This window comes from Mesoplodon densirostris, chromosome 2, assembly GCF_025265405.1.
Source record: "Mesoplodon densirostris isolate mMesDen1 chromosome 2, mMesDen1 primary haplotype, whole genome shotgun sequence".
Classification (NCBI taxonomy): Eukaryota; Metazoa; Chordata; class Mammalia; order Artiodactyla; family Ziphiidae; genus Mesoplodon; species Mesoplodon densirostris.
In genome coordinates, this window is record NC_082662.1 from 156229690 (window position 1) to 156243219 (window position 13530).

Below are 13530 nucleotides of genomic sequence, written 5' to 3' on the forward strand. Positions count from 1 at the left end.
ATATAAATTCATGAAATAGCCCAGTTTTCCTGCTGCATTAATGGTTTCAAAGCATTAAAGACAGTTGTGTACTTTCCCAGAACTGTTTTATTTAATATGAACACATTTAATAGCATAACCATTCAGTTAAAACACAAAAGGAAATTTTATTAGAATATAAGAGGGCAAAATTACTTGTCTATGTGAACACAGATAATTAGACTTATACTCCATATGCAGAATGATGGGTTCTTCTTTGAAGACGTTTGAATCCCAAGAGGAAAAATCTATCTACAAACAATGAAAGCTGAGCATCCCACAACATACAGTGAAGCCCACTAGTTGTCAAGCCCCAGTCATTCATTCAGAGCTTCCAATCAGCTTTCTAGTACCTCAGTCTTTGAGCTGACAGCCAACGACCCCAGGTATCTGAAGAAACCTCTAATAAAGGGGTGTTTGGTCCCTCACAGGGTCTATCAATAGAATTCAAAGGGCACAAGAACTTGGATGTAAAAAAAAAAAAAATTAAATTTTTGTTTACACTAACCTCTAACTGAAATGACACTCCTTTTAATTATACATGCAGGCTACAAATTATAGAAGAATTGTCAATACATGTGACTTTGTCACTAATAAAAATCACAGATATTTTCATAGCACATTACAACTGGTACAGATATCTCAAAAATATCATTTACCCTCATCACTACTTTGAAGATGTAATCTCATCACCTCTAAATCTTACTTAATATGTTAATAAAGAGGCACATATATTGCCAAAGAACAGTTTTAAAAAATATTTTAATAAGTGTATCTTATTAGAACTGATTTCCTTTGATATTAAAGAAGGGTTCAGTTCCAGAAGCTTCAGTTTGCCAAAAGGGTTCAAGGTTCAAAATAGGTTAAGAATCCTGCTGTAATACAACCACCACCACCAGAAAGAGACAGAATCCATAGGAAAAAAGAAAAACCTCTGAAGAAATCAAGTTAGGGCAGAGAACAAAAGAAAACTGAGAAAAGAAGAGGACAAAACCATATAATTATTACTTTCAGACAGATATTTCTCCCATTAAATGGCAAAAACAGAAGGATACAAATAAGAAATATTTAGAAAACAAAATAAAACTTTTAGACATGAAAATATAATATAAGGAATTTTAAAAATCAACAGAAGAGTTGTGAGATAAAGGTGATAATATCTTTTAAACAATAAGCTAAAAGTAGGAGCAAAAATATTATGTTAATTAGAAGAGTCCATTAGAGTCAACTTCTGAATAATAAAAAGAATTTTAAGAGAATACAGAGAAAATAGAGGAAAGTAACTTATCAAAAAAAAATGCTAATTCAAGAAAATGCCTCCAGAACTTAAAGGACAAAAGACCTGTCTAACGCCCATTACAAAAGATTTAAAAAAAATAATAAATAAAAAGAAGACTCAAACCAAGGCCTAGCATCAAAAACCTGTAGCACATTGGAGACAAAGAAATCATAAAATCCATCATTTCAAAAACAGAACAAAACAAAAACAGATCACCTACAGAAAAATAGGGATCAGAAGGTATCAGAAATCTCAATAGCAACCCTAGAAGTTAAAAGACAACGAAAACAATGCCTTCAAAATCCTAGAATTCTTTATCCAACAAAAATACCAATTAAGTATGAAAGTATACCTCATTTTCAGACATGAAAGTCTCAGAGAATTTGCCTTATATGCACCTATTACCAGAGAGCTAGTAGGATATGTGTTCCATCAAAACAAACTAGCAAAGTAAGAAAAAGGAAGACAAGATCCAGGAAACCAAGGAACCAACGTAGAAAGAAAATATTGGAAATTCCCAGATAAACAGTAAAGGGAGATCCTGGGACAAAGCAATGAGCAGACCTTAAGAACAACAGTCCAGATGGTAAGTAGCAAGGATGGAAATTCGAAGAGAGACATCTCTCAAAGATGAAACAATATCTGGAGTGTTTGAACACATTGAGAAAACACACTCACTACATTCACTTCTGGCAGAAAAATTAGTGACAAATGTAGAGAAAGCTAAAGTAAGTTATTTAGCTCAAGGAAAACAATTATTTAAGTAAGTAATCATGACTCAACTGTTCTTTAGCTTCCTCTACACTTGTAAAGAATGGCTGAGCCAGTATTACTTATTCATGTCAAAATTGTGACATAACTACATAGAAAGAGGAGGAAGTAAATTGTGTAAATGTGAGAGGAAGAGAAAATAAGAGACTGAAATCATCTTCTATAGGAGAGAATCAATAAATCATATCCAAAATTGAAAAATCATAAGCAATAGGCATTTAGACATATTATCTTAAAAACATATAAATTCCTCCAAATAAGAAACACGAAGAGACTTGGATGGATATGGGGCTCAAGGGTGGAGGCTGGAAGGGTGGGAACAACAGGATATTGCTATATTTTGTTCTCCTATGGAAATATTTGGCTTCTTAAACATGATATATGCATATCTTCAATAAAATTTTAAAATAAAATAGAAACAAAAAAGAATGAATTGATTCAAGGGAAGACTGAGGAAATAGTTGTGATGATATTATAATACTTCAGGAAAAAGGTAATGTTCCTTGAGTGGGGTAGTGTCAGTGGATATTGGAAAAAACTGGTAAAATATTCAAGATATTTTGGAGGTAGGCAGGACTTGGTCAAAAACTGGATCCACACAGTGTAAGCTAAGAATGAGGTATCCAGAAGTACTAAAATTCCCAAGTTTCTGGCTTGAGCAATTGAGACAGGGAATATTGAAGAAAGAGATGAAAATTATCACTTTAACACAATAGAGAAACAGTAAATGCTCTGAAGATACGAATTACTTTTTTTAAACCTAAATATTAAATTGCAACTTCCAAATTCGAAATTACTGACGGAAAAAAAAAAAAAAGGCAGAAGCAATTCTACAGTAAAAGAAATTTTTGGTACTTGATACTCAGCCTAGATACATGCTCACTGCACATTATCTCCCTGTACAGACAGAAAATATTTAGTGGTAGATATTAACATAAAATGACATATAATAACTATATTAAAAACATCAAACTTCTGGAATACATGTTTGTTCTTTCTAAAAATCACAGCCTATTTATACAACCATATAAGGATGTCACAGTTTAGGACAAAATTCCTAGAATTAAAGCCATCAACTCTGAATTTGTTTTTTAACCAGTTAATATAATTTCCAAATTTATATTAATTCTATAATCAGTGTCTCTAACAAATTGCTATTAAACTTATCAAGCCATTTGATAAGCCATTTTCCTATTATAAGTAAGGTTACACTGTAATGAACATTCTTGCACCTTTTCTGACATTTCTGATCATTTCCTAAATATATAGTCCTAGAAGTGAAATCACTAGGTCAAAGAGTAGGAACATTTTCAAGGCCTTGATACTTGTCAAACTGCCCTTCTGAAATACTGAATCATTTATACTAGCACTACTGAGTGTCAGTTCACAAGAGTCATATCAAAACTAGGTATATTTAATTCCCTTTCTATATATTATACTTTAATTTCCCCAGCTGTAAGAGGAATTATGGTCGTTAAATGTATTTGTTAAATAGAAAATGGGGGTTAGGGGGCCGTAAATCACCTATAAACCCACCACCCGAACAAACCTATGTAAACATCTTCCCAATCTTCTTTATGTGCATATGAGGGTTGGCTTTTGTTTGTTTTAAGTAGCCAATACACCTGTCCTTTTCTGTGTGATCTCATCTTCTGATTTTGTGCTTAAAAAGTCCTTTCTTCCTGAGAACATATGTCTTAACAGCAGCAATAAAAACAATAGTTAAAGCTAACATAGAGATCACTATGTGCCAGGCACTATTCTAAGTGCTTTAGACATATCAACTCATTTGATCCTATCTTTATCATTATAATTTATTATGATAAGGAACACAGACAAAGGTCTTAGTGAATTGTGGCCTTATTTTTTTACATTAAAATTTTTTAAAATGCTTTTCTGACTCCTCAACTAAGAAATGCTAAGAGGTTTCGAAAAATCCATTCAATTTTTGGGACATTTCAACACCATTAGCTTAATGAAAAAATGCTTTTCCCCTTTAATAAAACTCTGTTTGAAGCAGACTGAAAGAAGGCAGGAGTTAAATGAACCTCCAGTCACATTACTTGGGAGCAAATAGGTTAAAATTCCATTGCAGCCCTCCATCCTAAAGAAACTTATAATTAAAAAATAAGAACAAGCAGGTTCTTAAAAACTTAAGATAGGGCCTCCCTGGTGGCGCAAGTGGTTGAGAGTCCGCCTGCCGATGCAGGGGATACGGGTTCGTGCCCCGGTCTGGGAGGATCCCATATGCCGCGGAGCGGCTGGGCCCGTGAGCCATGGCCGCTGAGCCTGCGCGTCCGGAGCCTGCGCGTCCGGAGCCTGTGCTCCGCAACGGGGGAGGCCACAACAGTGAGAGGCCCGCATACCACAAAAAAAAAAAAAAAAAAAAAAACTTAAGATAGTAGTTTCTGCTTCAGAAAACATTTCCCCTTTGAAACAATGTTATATTACTAGTCCATCTAAGACAACAACAAACTAGGGCTATAAAGATAGAGAACAGCATAGTGGCTGCCAGGAGGAGTTAAGGATGGTGGGGAATGAGGGTGGGAGTAGGATGGGTGTGACTATAAAGGGGTAGCACAAATGAGAAATCTTTTGTGGTGATGGAATAGTTCTGTATCTGGATGGGGGTAGCAATAAGACAAATCTACACAAGTGATAAAACGTGGCCTTCCCTGGTGGCGCAGTGGTTAAGAATCAGCCTGCCAACGCAGGGAACATGGGTTCGAGCCCTGGTTCAGGAAGATCCCACATGCCGCAGAGCAACTAAGCCTGTGCGCCACAACTACTGAGCCTGCGCTCTAGAGCCTGTGCACCACAACTACTGAGCACACATGCCACAACTACTGAATCCCACGCGCCTAGAGCCCATGCTCCACAACAAGAGAAGCCACTGCAATGAGAAGCCCGTGTATCGCAACGAAGAGTAGCCCCCACTCACCACTACTAGAGAAAGCCCGCACACAGCAACGAAGACCCGACGCAGCCAAAAATAAATTAAAAAAAAAAAAAAGGTAAAACGTCACAGAACTATACAGACATGTCTTGTACAAACATCCATTTCCTGGGTTTGATATTGTGAACCTAAAATTATCCTTGTACTATTTTTTGCAACTTCCTGTGAAACTGTAATTACCTCAAAATAAAAAGTTTAAAAAACAACGAAAACAAAAACCAATTTAATGGATTATGAAGTAGGCATTGCACTGGGACTCCAGGAACTCATTCAGTACTTTCTTCTTAAACCTTGACATGCATTTATGGTTAACTGGCCTTAAAGGAATTTTGCCCTGCCCCACCTCAACCTCTCAATAGCCAGTAAATATCTCTGTGAGAAAAAAGATGCTTTTCCCTTTGTCTCTGTCTCTTTTTGTCTCAGAACCTAGACTCTTTCTCCAAGTGACACTTTACAATCTAAGAAATAAATTCTCCTACGAGCATCATCTTGTACTGACAGCTTATCAGCCAGGTCAAGTTATTCTATACTAAACCATTTCCCACGAACACCAAAAAGTTAAAGTAAACTTAGTGACTCAAAAGACCTTTTTTTGGGGGGGGTCTAACTTATGAATAAGACTGATTCAAGTTGAGTACACCGCGTAAATAAGCCTCTGTTTTAGCAAAGGCTAAATGAAACAGAACCGCCTTGATGCCTCTTAAAATTTGTTCAAATGGATTCAACCTGCAATTTTTAAATCAGGCAGTGAAGAGAAATCTTCTAACAGTAACTCACATATACAAAGGCGATTTCTTTCTTTTTTTTTTCTTTTTTTTTTTTTTTTTTTTTTTTTGCGGTATGCGGGCCTCTCACTGTTGTGGCCTCCCCCGTTGCGGAGCACAGGCTCCGGACGCGCAGGCTCCGGACGCGCAGGCTCAGCGGCCATGGCTCACGGGCCCAGCCGCTCCGCGGCATATGGGATCCTCCCAGACCGGGGCACGAACCCGTATCCCCTGCATCGGCAGGCGGACTCTCAACCACTTGCGCCACCAGGGAGGCCCAAAGGCGATTTCTTAATAGTCATTAAAAGTGTATTTGAAAGTATATTCATGGACTCATTTTGAGCCATTAAACAGATTATTTTGGAAGCACGTGGGAAGGCAAACACCACAACTGAGGACCACCTACCCTATGAAAGAACTACTGAATTTCACAGGAGCCACAGCTTCTCTTACGTCTTGTAGGTTTGTTCTGTAAAGTCAAATTCTTGATCTAAATTTCATCTTGTAGGTTCCAACACTTTTAAAAGCACTGCTCTAAGGGTGATGTTGTAGGGATACCTATAGATAGAAGAAGAGAAAAGGCCAATATAGACCAGCATGTAGACAGAGACTGAGGCAAGGAAAGAAAAAGCAATGGAATTTGTAAAAGACTGTGGGGTGTGGGGGCCCTCAGAGTGAGAAGATGAAGGCTGCTGAGGCATTCCTAGGCTCAAAAGCTGGAAGCTTTACAGGGGTATAGTACAGCCATTAGCATTCAGCCTGTATGGCTCTTTGGAAAGATGTCTCAGCCACAGATGAGCGCTCACCCTGAGATGAGGGGCTCACCGCGATTCCTATATTCTTAATGGTTAGAATAAGCCCTGAAACTATATAATTCTAATGGAATATGTTAAATCAAAAACACCACCTCACTTTTCTGTGATGTAACATACTCACATTCTTTCCTCCCCCAAGCTCCCTCCTTCCAATACCTTAAAGCCACCTCTATAGGGAGATCAGAGAGAAAGGCAGAAGCTATCTTCTATCACTGATACTGTGATATACCTACTCACCTAGTCAACAGTTATCTTCCCTAGTTCTAATCTAAGCCTGCCCTTACTGTATATAAAGGAAGTTCGCAGTGAGGAACAGCAATAATATGAACTGACAAAACAGCTGCACCTTACTCCTAACAAAACAGCTAACTTTTTCTAGTCCACAAGAAGAGTCACGTGTCTTCTTTGCTTTCTTCAAACCTCCCACTGTATTCATGGATTTTTACATTTTAATTCTAATGAAAATGATAATTTTCATTAAAATAAGGATAGAATTATGATATTCCTGATGTTGGAATTTTGGATGTTGCCAAGATTATAGGCTGTTTGCATACAGAAGAAATTTCACATAGAGAAAATTCTTTATACGTATTGTCAGAAATATCTCAATTGTAAGTTTTTCAGAAATGTTTTAATAAGATTCAGAATGACCTATTATGTACTTCCCCTCATTTAACCAGAATTCTTCCTCAATCTCTAGTGTATCCCAATTATACAGGAGGGCCTTATCTATCCTTTGTATTTAATGTGTTTATTGATATAACCTAAATGACTTATTATATTGACCTACCAGAACAAATAATAAAGTGTGGAACTTTCTTTTTTGAATGTAATACACATCACAGGACTTTCAGTCAGAGCCTGTCACTTTATAAACACTTGGGAACCTCATAAGAGAGGTAAACGTTATTCAACGTAATGACTACAGTACAGATTTCAAGCGCAGTTCACCCCCCTTACTTAAGACTGATCAAAATCACCAGAGAATTGCTATTGGAGAGAAAGCCTGATTGCAAGAGAGCTTTGTGTCATAACTCATCCTGTGTTGAATAACATAATACTCATTCTGAAGAGAAACCCCATCGGTGTAATGAACGTGGCAAGGCCTCCAGGAGAAATACAAGCTTTATAGAGCATCAGAGAATTCATAATAGAAAAAAAAAACCAAAATCCTATGAATGTAATAAACATGGAAAAATCTTCAGAATACAGTCATTGCTTCCTCAACATGAAAGAACTCACAATGGAGAGAAGCCCTGTAAATGTGTAAGAGCTTTCTAAAAGAAAAAAAACCTTCACAATCAGAAGAGAAATCATACTGGGGTAATCTATGCATATAAGAAATGTGGGAAAACTTTAACAAGAGCTGAGCTTCAACTAAATACCAGAAAATTCATACTTGAAATTAATGAGTGTTTCCCTTATGGTAGACTTTTGCCCTTCCTGAACACTGAAGAATTCATAGTAGGGAAGAAAATGGTTCTGAATTGTGGGCAGAGGGGAAAAAAATTCTGCTTCCACAGAATGAGTGTTACTTTATAAAAGTTACATTCTTGGACTGGGTAACAGACTTTTGCAAAAATAACTCCAAACATGATAAGCAATGGAAGACGATATGCCTGTAGGCTGTACAGGATAAAGCCTTGGAATGGTCACTCATCAAACCCAAATATTGAACAAGTATTATTCAAGCACTATAGATACATCAGTGAAAAGAGCAGACGAGTTTCTGCCCTTGTGGAATTTACATTCTAGTGAGACCCCCAATCTCTAAGAACTTGACTTATGACCACCCCCAACAATTATCACCTCCTTAAGACTTCTGCAGTTTTGGTCAAAGTCCTATTTATTACTGATTGACGGCTACACTTAACTGAAGCTCCTACTCTGAAGTCACCCCCCAAAATTATTCTACTTCCAGGAATTTCTCAAAAGACCTAGAAGGTATTTAATTTAATTTAATTTAATTTTTATTTATTTGTTTGTTTGTTTGTTTGTTTGTTTATTAATGGATGGCTGTGTTGGGTCTTCGTTGCTGTGCGTGGGCTTTCTCTAGTTACAGTGAGCGGGGGCTACTCTTTGTTGCAGTGTGCAGGCTTCTCACTGCGGTGGCTTCTCTTGTTGCAGAGAACCAGCTCCCGGCACATGGGCTTCAGTAGCTGTGGCTCGCAGCCTCCGTAGTAGCGGCATGCGGGCTCTAGAGTGCAGGCTCAGTAGTTGAAGCGCACGGGCTCAGAAGTTGAAGCGCACGGGCTTAGTTGCTCTGTGGCATGTGGGATCTTCCCAGGCCAGGGCTTGAACCCGTGTCCCCTGCATTGGCAGGTGGATTCTTTAACCACTGTGCCACCGGGAAGTCCCTAGAAGGTATTTTAAAGGTCAAGTAGCCCAAAATCCCTTATTTCACACATTTTTTTTTTTTAAGAAAGGCTTAAGATATGAAATAGGTTGTATTACTGGCACAATCTATAGATGGCAAAGCTGAAATAGAAATGCATGTCTTCTGGCTCATTGCTTTTATGTTTTGCCACTAAAAATTATCTTTTGGGATTCAAAGGGCTTTAAAATAAAGTTTAAAGGAAATGAAATTAAGTAATTAAAAATTTTCTGAGCACCCATTCAGAGAGCTGTGAATGTTGGACACTGATTAAAAAAGAAAAAGAGGCAGCAAAGTACATGGAAATTTACCCCCAAAACTGGTTTAAATTAAAGAACAAAAAGACAGGGAGCAACTCTGTGGAAGTGAGAGTTCTAAGGACGTATTAACAGAGGGTGAGTGCAGATGATGGAACTACTAACTTCTCTCCTTCCTTGTAATCAGTATAACTTCAGTGCCAGCAACCATATTATTGTGTTTCCTTCCCGTCCCTATCACTAAGAAATGGCTACTTATTAGGAGGAGGGGAGAAGAATGAAGAGACTGGTTTTGTGTGAGAGGGATCACTATCCATAGAAGCTTCCAAATTTGGCCATGTTGCTTGGGCCAGTGGGCAAGTGAAGATTCTTAAGATTTCTGTAGCACTAGCTATGGGAATATCAGGGCAAAGTGTTCAGATGAAGGGGGATCCACCAGTATATACAGATAAGAGATTGAGCTGAGACCTGTCTCAGGCCCAGCAACCATGTACAGGCACTAAGGAATGTTCATACTTCTAGAGCCAATGAGCTGCAGCCCTAAAAAAACACTGTGCTCTTTTAATAAATATCCTTCAGAGTTGATAGGGAAGGGGAAGGGCAGAAAAGTTATTTAGGAAGTAAAATCGACTGGAGATACTGGAGAACAGAGGAAAGAGGATGCAGGGAGAAGGGAAAAGAATGACTCGAAGGTTTCTGACTGGTATTAAAAATGGATAAAATGGTACAAATCACTCAGACAGGGGACCTTAAAAACTAAAATCAGAGCAAACATGTAATTATATTCCTACTAAGTAGTTTTTTAAATTATTGGACTTTTCCTTTACCATTAAATTCTTTTCATTGGTGAATATGTTTTTCTATTCTTCTCTACCATAAAACAAAAAACTAAGAAACAAAGTGTCGAAATCTGTTCTTTTGTCTTCCTTCACTCTGAGGTAATTTCAAGTGTGATACAAGGTTGGAGAAAAACCAGACTTAGCATTATGTTTGCTTCAAATCTGCTTACTTCAAGATGTGATTTCGTTGGCCAGTATTTTACCGACAACTAAGGCCAGTCTCTATATAATAAAAAATAATTTTTGACATCTCAAAGATAAGGCCAATAGTTTCTAGAGGGAAATAAAAGGCTTGGAATTTTCCCTGAGCAATTCTGAGGTAGACAGTGTGACAGACAGGCAGATAAGCAGCTTTATTCTGAGAAAACAACTGTGCTTCTTATAGCTGCCCCTTTCTTTCTACAAGTCAAGAATAAGTTTAGGGACAAAAGTTTAAATAAATTCTGCTTGATATGAAAGACTTGGGAATACAGAATGCCACAAACTGGTAAGAATGACAGGGACCTACTTAGGGAATGGAATTAATAGGAGTTATATATTTTAATAAGTTTCAAATAACTCAGAAATTGCTTCTATTGTAGAAAACTGAGTGAGACCTGTGTGGTTCAATCACCAATTTGCAAGAAAAATCACTAAACCACATAGTTGGATTCAGAATCTATCATCTTCAAAGCTCAAATTTAGAACACATTTTATTTCAGAAAATGTGAATAAATCGTCACCTGAAATAAAGTTACATGTGGATATTCACACATAATAATGAGTTTTGATTGAAACAGTTTTAGTGTAACTTAACTAAAGATCTTTTTAATAGTTTCATTATATATATATATATATATATATATATATATATATAGTTTTTTAAGTTTTACATAAAATTATATATAAAGTAGAGACGAACATTGGTATAATGGGTAGAAACATGAAGATAAATTTACTGGGTTCAGTGATAACACTGTCTTTTCATATTTGAGGTTAAATTTGGATTTAACAAAAATAATTCATTCTTTAGTAAAGTTAATATTCTAACTACATAATAAGGTAGACACCATTTTATGCTAATAAATGAGACTAATACATTAGATTGGCCACCATCATGGTTTAAAAAATCTTCTGTTAAAAGTTATCAATAGCAAGAGTTTCACATAATAAACAATATCTGTACAAACAATATGGAAAACAATTTGGCAGTATTTAATAAGTTTAAGGATGTTAATGTGCTACAACTCAGTAATTAATGCACTAGAGTATAAACATGGATGCTAGCCAATGATGTTAAGACATAAGAAGCTAAAGAAGAAAAAAACAGGATACCACTTACATAAAAAATCTGAAACCTGCAAAAGCACATATTGCTAAGGGATACATATACTTACAGAAAATCTGTATCTAAATGCACAGGAATGATATAGATCAATACTGGATAGTGGTTCCTTTGGTGGGAGGAGGGAAGAGAGGTGAATATGGGAGGACGCAGGGTGGCTTCAACAGTACTGCTTAGGCTGAAGGTTGAGATGAGAGGTTCATCTCATTACATATGCCTTGTTGTATGTCTTAAGATATCTCAGGATAAATTAGAAAACATTTTTCTGCCAGATGACAAAGTCCTGTTTACGCTGCCAGATTTAATGTAATCTTGATGATTATATGAGATGGATACATCAGAATATTTTGGTGCTACATCGTTTCTTCCAAGGGTTCCTATTTCAATTTTTTAAGACATTCTCTCATTGAACAAACATTTACTAAACACTGTTCATTTTCTCATTCTAAATACTGAGTTCCCACTACATGCCAGACAGATAAAATAGTAAAAGCAAAATTATCCGTCCTAAGTGTCCTCATGTAGCTCAAAACCTAGCAGAAGTGGCAAGCAATAAACAAATAAGCACATGATTAACACCACTTTATACCTGATCACGCCTTCCTTCTTAAAAAATGTCTTTCACTTGGTTCATCGCATTTCACACTAACCTAGGTTTCCTCCTAAATCACCGGCTGCTGCTTCTCAGTTTCTTCTGTTAGCTCCTCCTCAACACTACATAGGTCCCTTCTTTTCTGCATCTATATTCACTCTCTTGGTAATCTCACCTATGCTTTAGTATCCCTACACCGACAACTCCCAAACTTACACTTCCAGTCTGAACTGAAAATATATGCTAGTATATATTACGTAACTTAACATTCTCTGTGGCTGTCCAACAGGCAGGTAAAACTAAACATGTCCAAAGCTGAACTCAGGCTCTTCCTTCAAAACCTGCTCCTCTGGCCCTTCTCCACAGGCTACACTGCACAGTCTATTCTATATAAATGGCAGCCCCAGGAGCTATGAACACCATACTAATAATTTTCCATCTCAGAGACTATCAACTACACGTGTCCGGTGTCAGGCCAGAAACGTTGTCATCATCCTTGACTCCTCTTGCACATACAGTGCCTGACAACTTCTCACCACCTCTTCCCTCACACCCTGATGCAAGCCACCTTCATCTCTCACCTGGTCTCCTCGATTCAGTCCTTGGTACCAGCCCCTCCCCACCCCCAGGCTTGCTTCCCCACATACCCTGGTCGGTAGTCAGGAAGAGCTAGTTAAAACCCAAGTCAGAAAATGTCACTTGTTTGCGCAAAACCCTCCCCTAGTTTCCGATCTTTTTCAGAGGAATGGTTTTCAAGGCACCATGCCATCCAGCCCTCTCTACCTTTCTCACTTTCTACAAGACCCTCGCGCTCACTCACTGCAGCTCACTGGCCTTTGCCCTGGGCTTCACACCTCACATCAGTAATCTTTTCCCTTATGTGAGCATAATAAATGGCTTACAATGGGTAGATGCATAATAAATGTTAGTCTCCTTTAAAAAAGTAATGCCTTCCTTGATTTTTTTCTTGTCTCTAAAATACAACACACAGTCATATTATAAAGTCATAAAATAAAAGTATAATGAAAAGTATCCAGGGCCATTGCAGACTTGTATATACTACAACAAACACACTATATTTTGTTACCGAAAGAACTAAGAATGAAACTTATGGTACTAAGTATCAGTACTGTTTTCTCTGCCTGGAACACTCTTCCCCTAAACACCAGTATGGCTTGCTCTCTCACCTCGTTCAGGTCTTTCTCAGACGACACCTTTTCAGTGAAGCCTTTCTGACCATCCTATCTAAAATCACAACTCCCACTGCCCTTACGCCGCCCTATCCTCTTCTGGCTGTTCGACGTTTTTCATGACACAGTGCTAGTTCACCTCACTCAAATGTAAGATGCATGAGGGCAGGAATTTTAGTCTCTTCAGTGTAAGCCAGTGCCTGGCACAGAAGAGACACTCAGTAAATACTTGTTGAACTACAACACATACATGTAAAACTGCAACTGACAAGTCCAGTGAAGAGCTAGGAAGTGCTGGGAGAGCCTGTAGGAAGAGAAGAAAAGCTCACCTGAGAAAGTCAAACTTGATCG

The 13530-nt window shown here is 37.6% G+C and overlaps 1 protein-coding gene across 1 annotated transcript in view; it reads right to left on the minus strand.

Moving 5' to 3' along the window:
* RALGPS2 (Ral GEF with PH domain and SH3 binding motif 2) overlaps positions 1-13530 on the minus strand; it is a 154315-nt gene that overhangs the window by 90847 nt on the left and 49938 nt on the right. The window lies entirely within an intron of this gene.